This window comes from Podarcis filfolensis, assembly GCF_964270895.1.
Source record: "Podarcis filfolensis genome assembly, chromosome: 11".
Taxonomy (NCBI): domain Eukaryota; kingdom Metazoa; phylum Chordata; class Lepidosauria; order Squamata; family Lacertidae; genus Podarcis; species Podarcis filfolensis.
The window spans coordinates 31,961,209-31,980,733 of record NC_139613.1 but is presented as its reverse complement, the minus strand read 5'-3'; positions in this window follow the sequence as shown (position 1 = coordinate 31,980,733).

Below are 19,525 nucleotides of genomic sequence, written 5' to 3'. Positions count from 1 at the left end.
ACAATTTATAAATTAAGCCATACCACATGATGTAAGTTTTTGAATTCATGTATTGTTTACACTGGGATGCGGGTGGCGCTGTGGATTAAACCACAGAGCCAAGGGCTTGCCGATCAGAAGGGTGGCGGTTTGAATCCCCGCAACGGGGTGAGCTCCCGTTGCTCGGTCCCTGCTCCTGCCAACCTAGCAGTTCGAAAGCATGGCAAAGTGCAAGTAGATCAATAGGTACCGCTCCGGCGGGAAGGTAAACAGTGTTTCCGTGTGCTGCTCTGGTTCGCCAGAAGTGGCTTAGTCATGCTGGCCACATGACCTGGAAACTGTACGCTGGCTCCCTCGGCCAATAAAGCAAGATGAGCGCCGCAACCCCAGAGTCGTTTGCGACTGGACCTAACAGTCAGGGGTCCCTTTACCTTTATTGTTTACACTTACACATCTGTTGCCATAAAAAACTACCCAAAAATATTTAAAATGTGAGGAGCTAATTGCATGCTATACCTAAATTGCATACTATAATATATCTATACAAAACATAACATAAGGAGAAATTCATTACATTTTATCGAAGTGGTCTCCGGTGCATCATACTACATTTTGTGAAACCAATTTATTTCTAAATCTTTGGGCAACTAAAACAAATATGGAAACCTAATACATTCAAATATCAAATAATGTGTTTTATAAGCATCATTCAAATTGAAATAATAGCCAGAATTTCAAAGATATTTCCTTAAGGAAATGTATAAAGTAATTTATGTGCTGGAGAATGGCATAAAGAATCCCAACTCAGCACAGCTATTGGAGCATCATCTAAAAAAAACAAAAACTCCAATATAGCAGCATCTAACCAGTGCCAAACATCTGCATTCTAGAAGGTGTGTCAGAAGGAGGGTGGTCTGATATTGGTTTATACGTACAGTAATTTTATATTAATGGAACATTTATATACGTAACTATGTTTTGTAAAATTGGTTGTTGCTTACGTTATCTGTTGTTGCTTTAGTTTTCTGTACACTACTGAGAGATACTTTTTTAATTAGGTGGAATCAAAATGGAATGAATGAATGAATGCAGGTATCTCATCCAATTATACGTTGCCTCCTGTTGGATGAGAAAAAGTTAACATTGCACTGGTTGTTTGAAAGGCTTGAAGCCTTGCTGTTCCCAGGCAACTTGCTCATGAACTACTCTGATTAAATTGGAACCCTGGTGCTTTAAATCCTTGACCTGTTCTTCACTGACACCTATTTTCTGTTTTTGTAGCTTGTGCCACCTAGCAAACAGTAGTAGCAGAGTACAGTATTCCTAAGTAGGAGAGGTAAGAGCAGGGATCAACTGCACAGGGCAATTATCAAGAACATCATCTAGGACAGTGGAAAATAGATGTACTTATGGAGATTCTGTACATCATTATTTATATAAGCATTCAATGCAAACTCTGAAGGCAGTGTGGGAGTAAAGATCTGTAATCAAAATCAGCCATATCATGTTGATGTCTGACAGCTTAAAACAAAGACTCCCTGTAAAGTTGTTGACCTTTCTTAAATGTCTATTTGGCAATCAAATTACCTACAGAAAATTGATCAGAAACTGTGTTTCCTTTGCAGAACTCTTCTGTTAATATATTTACCCAGACCTCCTATTTCAGTAGCATCGCCTTACCATATCTATGCCCTCTCAACTGCTTTGATCAGCAGAGCTTGCAGTCTTACAGAAACACCCATTCTGCATTTGTAAGAAATCAATCTTTTAGCGTGGCAGAACCTACATTTTGGAACTCCTTGCCTATTGACAACAGGCAGGCACTTTCACTATACTCTTTTTGTAGCCAGCTAAAAACATTTCCATTTAGACAAGTCTACCCAGACATGCAGGGCATGTAGGATGTTGGTGTGTGTTTCAATTTGTTTTTAGCTTATTTCTGATTTTTTAAAAACAATAAAATGGTTTTAAATAATTGTTTTAACTGTTTTCACTGATAATTTTATTGCTTTATTTTCTTTGAGATGTCATTCTTTTGGGTCACAGTGCAGTGGGATGAGGCTAGATAGATTAATCAGCCATAGTTAGGCAGGAAGATGGAGAAAGGTGAACAGATACAGAAGAAAGTTAGGTGAACATCCTTAAATGTGATAGGTGCTTTCTGAGGCCTGCGGCTCAGGGCTATGGGTGGGATATTTAATGCCCTGAAGCTAACCTGAGTGACCAGGTCTTTGGTGGTAGGGGACCTGGAAAGGCTTCCTCACTTACCTGAATGGGTGGAGTTAAAGGAGACAGGCAGGATTACGGTCTGCCCCTTTCACCAGGCTCACCCTATGCCTGTGCTTTCTGTTCTGTTACCATCCTCTGGATAATATATATGGTACTTTGTAATTAATGCATATGGCCCTTTGTTGTTGTTTAGTCGTTTAGTCATGTCCGACTCTTCGTGACCCCATGGACCAGAGCACACCAGGCACTCCTGTCTTCCACTGCCTCCTGCAGTTTGGTCAAACTCATGTTCATAGCTTTGAGAACACTGTCCAACCCTCTCGTCCTCTGCCGTCCCCTTCTCCTTGTGCCCGCAATCTTTCCCAACATCAGGATCTTTTTCAGAGAGTATTGGAGTGTCAGCTTCAGGATCTGTCCTTCCAGTGAGCACTCAGGGCTGATTTCCTTAAGAATGGATAGGTTTGATCTTCTTGCAGTCCACGGACTCTCAAGAGTCTCCTCCAGCACCATAATTCAAAAGCATCAATTCTTCGGCGATCAGCCTTCTTTATGGTCCAGCTCTCACTTCCATACATCACTACTGGGAAAACCATAGCTTTAACTATACAGACCTTTGTTGGCAAGTTGATGATGTCTCTGCTTTTTAAGATGCTGTCTAGGTTTGGCCCTTAGTTCCACCCAATCTATTTCCGCCTTGCCTCTTTATTCCCTCCTCTGCCCACAGCAAGTAGACATATAGGAAGATCATTTTTGTGGATTGGTTTTAGGACCCTTCATATGGATGAGGGGTATAAAATTTGATTCTCATCCAGATGAAAACATTAGCATGGTTTTAGAATCATTTCCTCCTGCTTAGCATATTTAAACATGGCATCACTAGGATGTGCTCATAGCCATGCATCTTAGTAGTTGTGGGATATGACATAATCCTGCTTAAGAAGGCTGACAGCCAAAGAGTTCATTCTGACATTTGGATTCCAGAAATACCATCTGTGCATGAGGCACTATTCATAGACCACGCTGGAGCTAATGACTGCAGTAAATCTGACCCCATGATGAATAATTTACAAGAGCCAGGCTTACGAGGGCCCCTTCCTCTTATTTTCCAGATGCAGAGTCAAAATTAGCTGCTTCTCTCAAAAACTACATGGTGAGGTGCATTTCAGTCAAATGAAAGCATTTTTTTAAAAAAACACCAAGATGAATCTATATTTTGTTGTCATTTAATAAAAATGAAAGAGTTATTCCTCAGTGAATTTCTCTTTCCCTTTTGATGCACAACAATTTTCCTTCTATAACTTTTAAAGATGTTTTACTTAGTTTGTAGTATAAATTCCACCAATTCTGTACTCTGTGCCACTTTCATCTGCATTGTGCAGTTGACTGTTACTGGTTTCATTCGGCATTTACTGAGTATCAAGCATGTATTCCAAACTAGATGAGACCTAGAAGTGACAAATACAGAAAGTTTGTGACTGAAATTCTGAGGAAGAACCAATAGATGAGGAGTAACTGGAACAAGAAATGGACTGTGTGGATTAAGTAAGAACAAAGATGTTGATAGATGTGTAGGGCAAACTCAAAGTTGGGTGATCGAGGACATGCTAGTGCAGAGATGTGGCCTTCCAGAGGTTTATGTATTTAATATATATATATATATTTATATAGCATAAAACACCAAATATATTTAAGAAAAACATATACAACATTTAAAATCAGAGACCATCAACTGTTATGGCAAAATATTTTCTTAATTGCCTGCATAAACCTGGCAAAATAGAAAAGTTTTAAAAGCATTGAAAAGGCCCCTGCTGAATCTCTATTGGCATGGTCTTCCCCAGGGCTTGGTCAACTACATTAAGGGCTCTAAATTGTGTTGATGTCAAATGAGTTTTGCCAACCTGAGGAATCTGATCTTAGTGACCAAAGTGGGATATAAGGGTTTAGGCAGTGAAGCTGAATTGTTCAGGGCTTTGTAAATTAATACCAGGACCTCAAACCTGGCTCAGTAGTAGCTAGTGCAGATATTTTAATGAGGATGTTGTGTTCTTAGCCATGTGCCCCCATGATTATCCCTGCCATCACATTCTGCAGCAGCTGGAGTTTCTGAACCAAGCTCAAGGGCAGCCCAACAAAGAGTGCATTGCAGCAATCCAGCCTTGGGGGTTATCAACATATGGACTACAATGTTTAGGCTATCCTGTTCCTGAATGGCTAAAACTAGAGAATCAGACAAAGCTGTTAGAAGGTGTTTCTAGCCTCAGATGACACGGGGGCATCTAATGACAAAAATGTATTCATGAGGACTCCCAAGCTGTGTACTTGCCCCTTCAGAGGGGGTGTAACCCCATCCAGAACAGGTAACTTGCCTATCTCCAGAACCCACCCAAAGAACCTCCATCTTCCAAAAATTCAAGCACAATTTATTGACCTGATCCACCACGGCATTCAGACACCAATCCAGAATTCTCACAGCTTCTCCTGATTCAGATATTATGGAGAAGCAGTTATGGAGAAAGAATCATTAAACTCAAACTCTCATCAGCCACAGCCAACATGTGCAATGGTCAGGGGCTATGGGAACTATAGTCCAGTAATATCTGAAGGGGTATCTTCAGTATGGCTCTCTCTGAACTACTAACCATTTCTCCTCACTGATGTTCCCATAGGATTGCAGAAGTAAGGCCGCCTCTGTAATATAGTTTTAAAGCCCTGTCATATCAGTTTAAACAGTTATGACTTCCCCCAAAGAATCCTGGGAATTGTAGTTTGTTAAGGGTGCCTGAGAGTTGTTCGGAAACTCTTACTCCCCTCACAAAGCAGCAATTTCCAGAGTGGTTAAACAGGAAACTCAGGCAAATGTATAGCTTTTGACAAACACTTGTGACAAACTACAATCCCCTGGACACTTTGGGGGAAACCATAACTATTTAAAGTGTTACAATATTGTTTTAAAAGTACAGTGCAGATGGGACCATCTGTGATCCAGTGAGGAAGAAAGGTTAGTAGTTCCATTGCTTATCGGTTGCTGTCATGCTACATTTTTACAGTAATAGAAGTTCAATAGCAAGCCATACCCTTCTGATGACTGGCTGGGACTGCAGATTCTATTAATCTCCTTTGGGGCTCCTAACAGATAGGTCTGAGTTTCCATATCCAACCCAGATAAAGAGTATTTACTAAAATAACAATGAGATAGGTTCAATAAATTGTGTTAAGGTGGAAAGAGAAAATTAGTGCCCATTAAATCAAAATTTTATAATGCAACCGGCACTGAAGCAAGTAATTCATGTGTGATTCATGAAAATTGTTTTCATTTAGGGTAGGCTACATAATTAGAAAGAACCAAATTATTGGTATATGCGAACTTTTATGACTTTAAGTTTTAAATGAAGCCTCGTAATGTTACCTGCTTGAAAATATATCAGAGCCCGCAACTAAATGAAAACCACTTTCATCTTTTAAAGCACATGTTAAAAACAAATCATGCTCTACAAATCTGTGGTACATACATATCCTCTTGTGAGAGGTCATAATGTATTTTTAATGTTTGCCTTTTTTTAGCTGCAGTGATGTGCTTGTACCATTGGCAATAAATTGAAATTCCTTTTCTTTTTGGCTATTGCACTATATTGTTACAAGCCACCCCAATCTCCTTAACACATAGTCCAGACAGGGACACTCCCTAAGGTAGGAGGGATAAACTCCTTTTCACACTATTGGGCAAATCTACAGGCTCCTCCTGTGGCTCTGCTGCAAAGGATTTGAAGGAATTCTTCCACTTTGCAACAAGAGCCTTGGGAATGAAAGTTGATCAACCACCATGGCCCCATTGGTTCAGCATTGACCCAGATGTGCAGGCCAAGCTAAGGGTCATCCCAGGGTTCCAGGAAGCCAAGCTGGCAATGAATGACTCAAGATCACCCCCAACTCAATTGTGCCACAGAAAAAATCCCAGAAGCATATAGTTAGGTACTTTCCTGCACATAGGTAAAGGGACCCCTGACTGTTAGGTCCAGTCGCAGACGACTCTGGGGTTGCGGTGCTCATTTTGCTTTTCTGGCCAAGGGAGCGTACAGCTTCCGGGTCATGTGGCCAGCATGACTAAGCCACTTCTGGCGAATCAGAGCAGCGCACGGAAACGCCGCTTACCTTCCCGCCGGAGTGGTACCTATTTATCTACTTGCACCTTGACGTGCTTTCGAACTGCTAGGTTGGCAGGAGCTGGGACCGAGCAACGGGAGCTCACCCCGTCACGGGGATTCGAACCACCAACCTTTTGATCAGCAAGCTCTAGGCTCTGTGGTTTAACCCACAGCGCCACCCGCGTCCATCTTCCTGCACATACTAATAGCCAATTAAACCAATAAGAAAATAAACCATCCAGAACAAGGAAACTCCTGGCAGTATAGAGTAGGTGAAAAGTTGGGCCAAGTTGGGGCCTCCATAAATCCCCACTCAGCTCCCAGAAATAGGCAACTAACAAAGCCCATATAGGCAGCAACCATTTTAGGCGTGTCTGATAAGTGCACAACCACACGCACACATATTGCACCAAAGCCAGAAAACATCACAAAAAGGGCACAGCAGGGAAGGAACAGGGTGGGGCAGCTTTCCGCAGGCCCTGCCAATGCACATGGGAGTCTGGAACATAACCCCTGTGCAAATTGGTTGCTGTCTATAGAGGGAGGGTGCAAAAATTGGAGCAGAGTGAGGCACCTAATAAACTGCGGCTAAGTCCCACTCAGGACTGGCCCATTAGGACTTGTTTATCATTACCCACTCATCCCTTGGGCAACGCCACTAGGCCTTAGTTTTTAGGGGAGCCCAGGATGTGGCAACAATGCCTACCATTAAGTTGGGAGCAGCATTCCTTGTAAGCGACAAAGAAGCCGTTTTCAGTTATCTGAGCTCTCTTTTGCTAGTCTCTGTTTGTTCTGGACTCACAAATACCCATGTGTGCTGAACTCACCGTCCCACCAACTGAAACTGGCTCTGACCTCTTCATCAATCAAAGCTCTAGTTTAGGGACAGGCTAGAGGATTTGGATCGTGGGTCAGATCCTGGGCTCCCCCACCACCGTGGGCCATTTTGACAGGTGATCATGGTGCATCGGGTGACCCAACTTCAAAGAAAGAACCAGGAGTGTACTCTTCTTCATTATAGTCAGGGACTGAAATTTCCCACACCTGACAAAAAATACCAGGCATGGGAAGGTGGGTGAGCTTTACCCAAAGTAACCTTGTGGGCCTTAGTAGATCCATGAGATGGGGACTCCACAGCCCTGCCCCAGTTGATTAATTACATAGAACAACCCCAGTGAGCGTTCCCCTCCTTTATTTTTATTCTTCATGCTCTGTAGTGAGCATGACTAATTGGGTCCTTCCTACTCACAGCTGTAAGGCTACATTCAAGTTTCCAAAAGGAAAGGGGGGGGAGAGAACCATAGATGTTACTGAAGCATTTCAGTGTTTCTGTGCTACCTAGACCTTTCCCCAGTGGCAATGCTTCAGCAAACATGCATAGAAATTTGGGGTTGGTGTGTGTGGCAAGGATGGAATCTAGTAGCTTCTTGCACATGGAGCAGAGGCATTTGACTCTGTAGTCCGGCACAGAATATTCCATATTAGCACTATAAACTGCCAAAATCTTTGGCAACTTAACAGTGACATTTTGCATGTTTGCACTAGGCACATTACAGTAACAGCTGCTTAGACAGATTTCTGAGTTTTTTGCACTACCGGTTCCCTATGTATTTCTATCCTTGGCATTCCATTTCAAGAATAGAAAATACCAGCTGTTCCTTCTGGCTGCCAAGGCAGCAAGCAGCATCTCTCCCCTCCCTCACCAAATAAATAACTTATTGACACATGCTGCAAACTCTAGGCTCAGCAATAGCTTCTGTTTCCAAAATCAAAACAATAAAGAAAACAGTAGCTCATTTCCCTCCCCACTGCAGAAGGCTGATGATCTCCTGCAGACATGAAAAAAAAAAAATTAAAGCCTGCAAATGGTGCCATAATTTTGTTCCATGCCTGCTTTCATCAATGGTATCTCTTTCCATAAAACAGACCATAGAAATGCCCAAGAAATTGATTTCTCAGCTCACTCTGTGCTATAGGGATGCCTCTGGCAAGTGCAGCTTGCTCATTGCTTCTTATTTCTCATGTTCTCGACTTTTGTGAAGCTCAGTAGGGTGTTCAATCATGTCTCAATACAACTGGATTAGTGCAATGGGTTATCCCTTGGTTGTGTTTATTGGTGACTGAACCCTTGTTTTGCTTTGTAGGCAAAAGGGTCCCTGTTCTCTCCCTTGCCATTTGGTAGTGTAGTGGCAAATTCAGAAATGCAGTGTCCCTTCATGACAGTCACAGCCAAGCCCCATCCCGTCTAAGATTATTCAATAATATTTTAATTATACAATAATAGATTTTCATCCCATTCATAAGATCATTGAAAAGAATGTGCTTGTTTTCTTGTTTTTGGCTCAGTCCCCCTTGCTCCTATCCCAGTTTTCTTGACTTAAGCTGTCTGAAAGTTCCAATTAGTAACAATATAATGGCCAGCCCTCCTCTAAGTTTTTCCCATGGGTGTTAAGGAAATGATGGACCTATCTCCATTTTGCTCTTTGATCTACATCAAATAGATTTCTCTGATGAAAATAGGGGCATCCTAAATAATAATAATAATAATAATAATAATAATAATAAAAACACAGAAATGCCTCTTCAGATAGAACTTTGATGCTAAAGTTGCTGCTGCTTTAGTTTACAGCCATTTTTTTCCTGTTGCCATGCATGCTATGTAATATACTCTTCTGCAAAAATTGAGGTTAATCCAGCACAAATGACATCCTACATGCACAATTTTGGGGATTGTTGACCCTGTTCATGACCTTGTTCTGAGCAATCAAGAATACACCACACATTAGACTCGGCACAATTAGAAGTATTAAGTTCCAGACCAGAGAAATCTTGTTCATAGCTTAACATTCCCTTTGTGCAAATGCTGAACATGCCTTGGAATGTCCTCTGTGCAGAACGAAAATTGAAATAAAGGTTCTAATCTTAGATGTGCCAGATATTCTGAGCCTCTTCAAAATCTGCTTATGCATGCAAGCACAGCAGCCTATTTTCTCTTGCTTGCATGCACTTCTGGGATTCGAAAATGGCCCTTAAAGCAGCACATGTCAAAAGTTTGGACTTTCGGCTTCAGCTGCTTCATGCATGAATAAACAATTCCTGTCCCCTTGCTTGCCTTTGCTTTTTCAGAGGACTTTGGAGTTCAAATGTTGAAACTACATCCTGACCCTTTTGCCTTTTCAGGCTGTGGCTTTGGAGCATGTGACTGCTCACTTCACCAACTGCATCAGCATCTCTCTCTTTTTGCACAGTACACACAACACACACACACACACACACACACACAGAGAGAGAGAGAGAGAGAGAGAGAGAGAGAACTTAAACAATGAATAAAGAACAACATTTATAGATTTGCTCTAAGAGAACATGGTTCAAATGGAAGACGCTTCCACATAAAATCCCAGTTTGGGGGTCTTTATTTATCCCTGTCTTACTTCCATTAAAGTGCTTGGTTTTGGAAGAGTGTCATGGTTGAGATATTGGATTTGGGGGACAAGAGAACAGTGGCAGCCATTAAACTCCTTGGATAGTCTTGAATACCTCATTGTCTTTCAACCAGACTTCCTTTTGTGCTGCATTTCCAGGCACATGTCTGCACTTTAAAGTGTAGTGTCCAAGCGTAGTGTGGTGTTTTGTTTTGTTAGGGGGTTTTGCCCCAAAGCTTTCCCCATAAAAACATGCTCTTTACCATTGAATTGGAGCAAACAACAATCTGCAAAAAACCAACCAACCCATTTGCCTTTGAAGGAATATTGAAGAAAATGATTCACCCAGCCTCACCTTAATGAGAATCTCATAATAGGCATGTGAAGGTACTGGATGTTATTTATGTAGACACATTAAAAAAGTATGACTATCCTTTGGCCCTTCAGGTGTTGCAGAACTCTTAATCCTATCAGCCCCATGGCCAGTGCTAAAGGACGATGAATGTTTTATCCAAGCCACAGGTTAGCCTAGGGATGGGGAACATGTGGCTCTTTTGTGTTAGTTGGACTCATCACCACTGAGTATCGACCATGCTGGTTGAGACTGATTAAGCTGGAGTCCAGCAACGTCAAACAAAACAGAATAAATGCTCAAGAAACAGCTGCTGTGTAACCTCCCCACCAACTTTGTGCAGATAAATCAGAATGAATGTTCAATAAATAGCTATCATCATCTCCACATACTTTGTATAAACAAATCAGGAGTGATGCTGAATAAAACGAACGAAGCACAAACAATGGCAAGAGATATAAGGAGAAACAAAGGCCAGGTTATAATAATATAGACAAGTGCTGACTAAGGAAGTGCAGTTAACCAGCATGTACTTAGTTTGCTAATAAAGTGAGGAGAAAACTCTCAGGCTGTTTCTGAGCACTGCAATCTCCTTTCTGAGCTCTGTGATAGACTGTTTTTTTAATGCAGAATGTCCTTGCTTCCTACTGCTTGGGGAAAGTCAAAGTTTGCCCAGTCAATTGGAAACTGACAGGCTCATAACTTCACTTTCCTTTTATTGGGTGAATTTGGTTGACAAGCTACAATATGTTTACAAGCAATTGAAGCTTATTAGTTCGTTGGCACTTGTTTAACCAGCATCAGATGGAAAAGTTTGTCGCAGGAGAAATAGGAAAGCAGATGTGTGCCTGATAACACAATAGCATCAAATAAGCTGTGAAGACCCAAGATAATGGCTAAGGATGGCACTAGCTTGAGCCTCAAGGAACAAGAGCCTATTCAGAAGTGTATGATTTGTCCTCATAATTTTCTTCTATCACCTGAAGTGCTGTCGGATAAAAACGGAGTAAATTGCTCTTGTATACTCATTTTATTGACACACAGCCCCTACCTCTAAGCTACAATAGCTCTTCTCAGTCAGCTAACCTATCAGTAACAACAGCTGTCACTTTTAAAAACCTTACAGTTGGGGAAAGGCAATATGGTTGATAGGAAGAGTTATTTATTTAACAAACAAACAAAGCAAAGCTTATGGTGTTGTCTGCATCTCAAAAACCTGCCACGACAGTTTTCATTTTGAATATTTATTGTTTCATCTATTTGCTGTTGGGTTTTTTGTTTTTTGTTTTTTTGAAAAAAGAGGTTTCTCTTTTTCTATGTACATTGCCTTCTAGTAAAGAGCAGGGGAACAATTTTCTTCTTCTTCAAATATTCATTTCACTGGATTTTAACTTCACTTGGTGATGTTGATTGTGGTCTCCCTTATGCATTCTTGTTATATCGTAATCGGTCTCCTCATAATTTGATACATATATGTGGATGTGTGTGCATGCACTTCATGTATATTGTTTTGCTCTGTTTTTCTTAGTACAAAACTTTTATTTTTCAAATGTAATCCCTACCACAAGATTGTTGTCAAATAATAATAATAATAATAATAATAATATTTTTTTTATTTATAGCCCGCCCTCCCCAGCCGAAGCCGGGCTCAGAGCAGCTAATAGCAATAAAAGTAACGCAGCATTCTAAAATCAATTCATTTTAAAATCAATTCAAAATCAAATTAATGGCAACCATTGGGCTAGAGTTCTGTGAGAATTACCAAAGGAGGGCTCAGACTGTGCCTTGGCCAAATGCAATCCCCAGCACAAGATAAAAATAAAATATATATGGCAAAAAGTTCTGTGCACTTGGTTTAGTTCAGGGTTTTTCTTGGTAGAGGAAAAGAACAAAATAAAAATAGCTTTGCTTTAGTTAAGTAAAAATATTGGGAATAAATGTGTCCAGCACTCAGTTATGCCATTGCTTTAAATTAGCATGTTAAACATGTCTGAAAAGATAACTGATTCAACTCAGGAAGTAAGAGGGTTGCAGGAATACAATTCATCAGTTAAAAGTGTTGACTTTTCACATCAGGGTCACATTCAGTGCTGATTACTGAGTTTGGTAGGAGTGAAATGATCAGATGTGACTTTACTGTGTCAGGCAAAAAATGGCTACCCTTCACCATCAGTCATGAGGACAGCGAGGACCTCAAGGGGATACAAAACCCTGGTCACCTGCCTGCAGGTCATATTGGTAACATAGCCATTTCAGGCTTCTTACTCAAGGATAACAGCATTTGGCATGCCTCTTTCTCCCAAGAGACATATATGCATGCTAGGTTAGTGGCAGAAAAGAGATTGACAGAGACATTGGGCCGTATTAGTTTTAAGGACAGCATCTGTCAACATTGGGCTTCAGAAAACAATGTACTTGTACTAGAAATACTTGCAAAGGTCGTCTATTTACTTTAAAAGTCTGATTTCGGCTGTTTCGGATATATTTTTCACCTGTGCCAATATTTACTAAGATCAGATCTGAGTAACAGTTTTTACATTTGCAGTTTTAAAGACGCACACACAGAGAGATCTAATATTGGAGAACATCTTTGGTGATTTATCCCCTCGGGGCTTCATTCAGACAGCGACGGAGGAAGCTGCTCGGGGGCCTGGGGCTGCGCGCCCAGGGGTGGTGTGAGCCACCAATAGGGGCAGAGCGAGGGCGGGGCAAGCTGCCCATAGGGCCTCTGGAGTCTGCCTGCCTCCTCCCACTCAGCCGTCCTACAGTGGCGCAGTGACTGGGGCACGCTGCAGGCCCTGCAGTGAATGCCGCCCGGCATTTTGTCACCCCCTCAGTGGTGACACCCGGGTTGATCCACACCCACTGCACCCCCGTTCCTCCACCCCTACATTCAGAGATGGAGCAATATTTAGTCATCAGTGCCAACACAAGAATAAATATAGGGGGAAAATGTAGAGAGGGTATTTGAGCACATATAAAATGTATTGAAGAGACGTCACCTTGCCAACAAAGGTCCGTATAGTTAAAGCTATGGTTTTCCCAGTAGTGATGTATGGAAGTGAGAGCTGGACCATAAAGAAGGCTGATCTCCAAAGAATTGATGCTTTTGAATTATGGTGCTGGAGGAGACTCTTGAGAGTCCCATGGACTGCAAGAAGATCAAACCTATCAACTGGTAAGGAAATCAGCCCTGAGTGCTCACTGGAAGGACGGATCCTGAAGCTGAGGCTCCAATACTTTGGCCACCTCATGAGAAGAGAAGACTCCCTGGAAAACACCCTGATGTTGGGAGAGATTGAGGGCACAAGGAGAAGGGGACAACAGAGGACGAGATGGTTGGATAGTGTTCTCAAAGCTACCAGCATGAGTTTGACCAAACTGTGGGAGGCAGTGGAAGACAGGAGTGCCTGGTGTGCTCTGGTCCATGGGGTCACGAAGAGTCGGACACGACTAAACGACTAAACAACAACAACAAAATGTATTGGTCTTATGATTGGACAGGGCTAGAAAGAGGAAACTTGCAATAATTTCTCAAATTATGAATGCTGTTGAACTGGATTCATACTGCTTCATCTATGTTCTAGTGCTGGTGCCCATTCATTGGTTTAAAAATCACCCTATGTAGCTCAAGTCTCAATCTAATGTTTCCTAAGCACAAACAGGGAGAAAATTGAATGTCTGCTTGGTACTCTATAAAGGGAAGACAGACACCATTCGTTTCAATATCTACATAAACATTTAGGTGCACATCAGATCCATATGGAATTGTGAATTAGGGTAATAGCAAGGGTCAACTGTGCACAGCATCACTCCTGTGGGTGGAGATGAACTATGCAAGGACTGGTTCAATTTGATTAAATAACTGGGCCTTCATGGAGCATTTTAATCAAGTTATTGAACTCATATGCAAAATTATGCATATACAATAATCTCTTAAACCTCCCTTGCTTCATGGCCTAAATAAATTCAGGCTTACCTGAATTCAGGCTTACCCTCTGAATTTTTTATTTGTGTAAATCCACCACCTCCTCCCTTCTCCTGTAAATAACTGAGCAAGTCTGTAACTGTCACACTTTGTTGTTGTTGTTTTTTTTGGGGGGGGGGCTTTCTAGTAGAGTCATTTTGCATATGGGCAAATACACAGATGCTTCAGATGCTTTGCTGTGAAACACACACAGCTGCGATATTAATTTTTGCTTTTGTTTTTCGGTGGGCAATTAACTAGCAATGAAAGACTGTTCAAACTAAAATAGTCCTTTTGTCCCCTAATTCAAGGGTAGTGTATACATAAAGGACACTCCATGGGGCATTCCTATGAGCCTGTGAACTGAAGTAATGAATGATGAGAAGACTAAGCATATAGATTTCAGGGCTGGCATTAGGGGGTTGGGTTTTCTGGGCTACTACAGCTCCCAAGTATAACACAAGCAAAGAGCTGGAGTTATCCTTTTTATCACATAAGGCAAACGATTGTTCTCTCCCTATCATTATAGGAACATAGGAAACTACCTCATACTATGGTCTCTAGCAGATCACTGTTCCAGGTATTGATCAGACCCAAAGCTGCTTACCTTCAAAATGTTGTTGCTCTCATATGCTTTTAAATCAGTACAAAGCTCCCGTCAACCATCTGTGCCTTCCCCGCAAACCTATGGCAAATACAAAGAAGCAAAGTCCCATTGGCAGAGTGGTTTCTAACCCCACTTCTCAGAATCTGCCTTGGTTCACACATTCACCTGGCGCTGATCTGCAATGGTGTGAAGGAGGAGTTGTATGAGCCTACAGAGATTTCTGTCTGTGTGAACCGAAGTCTCCATGTGGAGCACCGTTCATATGGAGATGTTATTAATGCATTTTCTCCCAAATATTATCCTAATATCTGCTCACCTGTTCAAATTGCACCTCTTTTTAAAAAGGAAACTGGTGAATAAATCTTTAAAAAGAAGATTCTAAAGTGATGCTACAGCTGTCAGCACATTGTCCAAGGGTGGAAGTAGATCTCATGTTCGAGATCTGTTAACAGGATCAGCCATGTTTTCTTGTAAAGTTAAATGCAGCTAAAGGGATTGGACTGGTGTCATAGCACAGGGAAGCAAATTAATCCTGTTTCCTGCACTGCTTTCCTGAAGTAGCCCTGAAAGATTTTCTGCCCTGTGGGTAAAATCTTACTTTCTCCTGTGAAGCAAATAAAAACATTTTGTTGTGCATTTTAAAAAAAACTGAAAATGAAACAAACCTACTGAATTTATTTATATTTTGATACATCTTATTTCAGCTTGTTTCTAAGGTTTGATTTTATTGGTATGCTTTAATGAATATTTCGCATTGTTTTATGTAAACCTTTTAGCAGTTTTGTAAATTAAGCAGTAAGCAAATCTCTTTGAATAAATGAAATAATAAAAATAAAGGAAAAATAATGAAGTGAAATAAAAAAAACAAAAAAAACAGCATAGATGGTGAAGGCAAAAATCCCTCCCTTAAACAAACAAACATGGGGGTTTCTGGTCATGGCTCTCCATCATTGCGTCTTCTTGGACCCTAAAGATTCTCCATATTGGTGGTAAAAGATGGGTCTCATTCCAATAAACCGAATGTTGTTTCCCAATACACAAAAATAATCTGAAGTTATAATACCAGAACAGAAATGTCAGAACAGAAAAGGGAAAACTACTTGGAGATACTGAGATGTCTCACATCACTTCCAGTATTTTTCCAAACTGCATTTATTGGCACTCCAATCTGAATCCAAAAGCTGGAAAAATGTTGTCAAAAATCTATTTTTCTTGTATGGTGTGGCAACAACATAAATGAGAGTAAAAGTGGAACCCCAGCTAAACGTAATCTTGCTTTATTTGTGGAGGAGTAGCATTAAACATTCATTTAAATAAGCCTAAATAGTTACAATAAAATCCAGTGCTATGAATTGCTATGACTGCATTTTAAAAGGGGGTTGATTTAACGTGCAACTGGAAACAATAAAATCAGTAATTTGAAATAGTCATTATCACATATAAATGTCATCACTCACTCCTTTAAGTCACTCTGCTCAGCTGGCAAACATTCTGCTTTTCCTACACTGAGCAGAAAAACCCACATGGAAGTAAGATGTTTTGACAGAGGATAAAGTCCCAGAATTCAACCCACATCTCAAACTTCAAGCTACATTTCAGAATCTAATTAAGTGTTTATAGATCAGTCAACATCTGTCCATCCAATTCACATCATCAGCCTACAATCTGTAGTGAAAATGTAAACTAGAATAAAAAACAAACACCTTTAATTTACAGCCAGATAAAACTGCCATTTTCATGCCTCTTTGAAGGCTCCTTCAGCACAACCTAAATGGGTTTGGTGGAATTTTTTCCTCTATAGTACTGTTGTAGTTTTTACAAAGCAACCTATTTTAGTGGGAGAAACAAGAATTTCTCCCATTGAATAAATTATTCTCCTCCAGTCATATTTTTATAACTCAAAATAAAAGTTCCCAAGTTGTTATATATACATATGAAGAATAATTAGTCTTTCATTTTAACTGATGCTATATAATACATATGTATAAAACAGTAAAATCCCTGTTAGTCAATAGACTCTACATACAATATATAATCATTAGGGAAGAACAGTGTTTTGCTTGTGCAATTTTTACTAGACCATCCAATGACCAAATCTCCTCAGCAGTTTACAAAAATTCAGTGAATATATAAATACAACAAATAATCTAATACAGATATCAAAAAAGCACAGTCAGTGTGTTGTCCCAAAGGTGAACTGCTCCTGAAACTGTGCTTGCGCCATCTTGGCACTCAAGATAACCCTAACTGGTGGTTGCTATGGCTATGAGCTCATGTAGGTTTATACATGCCTCCTTTGATACACTAATTGGCTTGCTTTGATGGTACCTATATCTGTGGGAACTGGGATGCTGGGCTCAGAGCCCAGAAGTGGAACTACCTGTAATTAGTTGGGTACTGGCCACCTGCACCCCTGGTCAGATGATGATGCAGACTGCTCACTGTATAAAGAACGTATGCATCTTTGCTTGGGTTCGGACAAGGCACCTCCTTGCTGCAGTGCTTATTTGCTGTAGGAGGGGTTAAAAATTGATTCAGAAGAATTTAGAATCTCTTGGGCCCAGCCAGCAATTCCCTCTCTATTTCATGTAAGTGAAGGAGAGATAAAAAAACCAACAGAAGCAGAAGCAGAAGCAGAAGCAGAAGCAGAAGCAGAAGCAGAAGCAGAAGCAGAAGCAGAAGCAGAAGAAGAAGAAGAAGAAGAAGAAGATAGTTATGACCCCCATTGCTCAAGCAATGGGGATTGTCAATTCAATGTAATAATCTTCATCTTGCCCTAAAGAGTGCACAGCTCCTAATGGCCTCCCCTTTTTCTTTTTTTTAATAGCCGAACCAAGGAGATGACAGTGACAGCAAATGGAGTCCAACCTTCTCAGCCCCCCTATCAATTATTTCCCTAGCTCAGATAGAAAGAGAAAGGAGGAGGCAGAGAAGAGAGGCAGTTTTATCTTGTGTTCTTTGTGGTCAATATGGCACCACCTACTATTATCAAGCCAGAGGAGGTCAGTTTTGTGCAATTATATGACATTCTTCCCTGCCCTTCAAGTCAAACTTGAACTGCCTGACATCCGCATAGTATCTCTGTAAGGACAGAAAAAGAAAGTGGGGGAGGAGAGTAAAGTGGGGGGAAGCGTGGGGGGAGTACTCTGTTTTAAAAGGATAATATACAATGTGAACTAGCCAAAGGCATACACCAACATTTCAAGACACTCTTAAGTACACTGGCAGTGCCAGCTGCCATCAATCGCCACAACCAACCTGAGCATTTGTCTGAATCATGACGAACCTGGGCTAAGAGGTAATTTTTGCTTGTTTCTTGGTTACCTACCCTTCACTGTAAAGTACTGTACTAGGGTGGCTTACAACAAGACAATATGTTTTAAAAATTAAAACAACTTACAACCATAAAAATAAGGTGGGTCCTAAAAACTGCATGTCAAAAGGTATCAAAAGTCAGGGTGAAGAGGTATGTCTTCAGCTTTTCCCAAAATCTGTATAAAGAAGGCGCCACATACACATGTGTGGAGAGGGAGTTCCACAACTTAGGGGTCGCCACAGAGAAAACCTTTTCCTGACCTGCCACACGAGTCTCTGAGGGCAGACAAACTACTAAGAGAGCCTTCTCTGCCATCTCAGCACCCTAGAGGTCCTGTAGGGAAGGAAGTGGTCATTCAGGAAGAGGTCAAAGGTTAAAAACAATTACGGTACTTCCTTTTTAAAAGCAAGGTGTGATGACAAGGGACCTGTCAAAAACAGAGAGCTCTTGTGCATAAACAACATTATTAAAACCCAAATATACTCCAAAAGCAATGTTAACAACAGTAAAAAATTAGTGTAAATAATTGTAAATACCGGTAATTATTTAGGATTGGGATCTGGAGTAAACCCCCTGCACTGGCGTTTCTTGGGGCTAAACTACATGTGACATTAGTCATGTTTTTAAAGAAGAGGCTTGAACTTGTCTGCTGTGATTGTGGAGAAAAAGCAGATTTGGGGTCCAGATCCAACATATTCTCCTAATCCAAATCTGGGCTCTGAACATGTTTCATCTTCCTGTTTAAATTGATCCCACCTGCCTAGGCAGCATCAGAGAGGAACAGGCTTAGTCTTTATCTTTGATGCCATCAGACACCCCACCTGGTCCCTACTGGTATAAACGTTAAGGGCTAATCCTACTGACAAAGTTCGCTGCATGAAATTAAAGGGAATGAGTAACTTAGGTTTATTAATTTCAATGAGTCTACTCTGAGTAGGACTATTGTTGGAATTGAGGGGAGTTCTTTTCCTTTGAAATTATAAAGGTTTATTCCCCTAAGATATTGCCTGGAGGAAGTGTGCAAAATCTATTGTTGTTATTATTATTATTATTTTACTGGCATATATAATAAAAATGATGGATATGGCAAATAAAAATAAAGGTGAAAGTAGAAAAATAAAACACAGATACAGAGTGGGGATAAAAAACCAAGAAACTACTGAAAATACAGTGCCACATTCATTCATTTATTATTATTATTGTTATTATTATTATTACTTTAATTCAAGGAGAATAGACTACACCATTAGGCATTTTCCTGAAACTCCAAACTCAGACGCTACAAGTGAAATTTTTGTATTAAGGATTGATGCAGTCAATAAAGTTTATGGCTTTAAAAAATTACCATAGCTTTTACCCATTCATATGGTAACAGTTGTTACAATTTGCTACTATGAATGGGGGGGGGGGGAGGAGATGCAATTGGAAAGTTTGTAGCAAGGATTGCCACTTTACCTTGAGCTTTATTTTGCAGTCTATCATATTGTATTATGCAACTATTGCAAGTT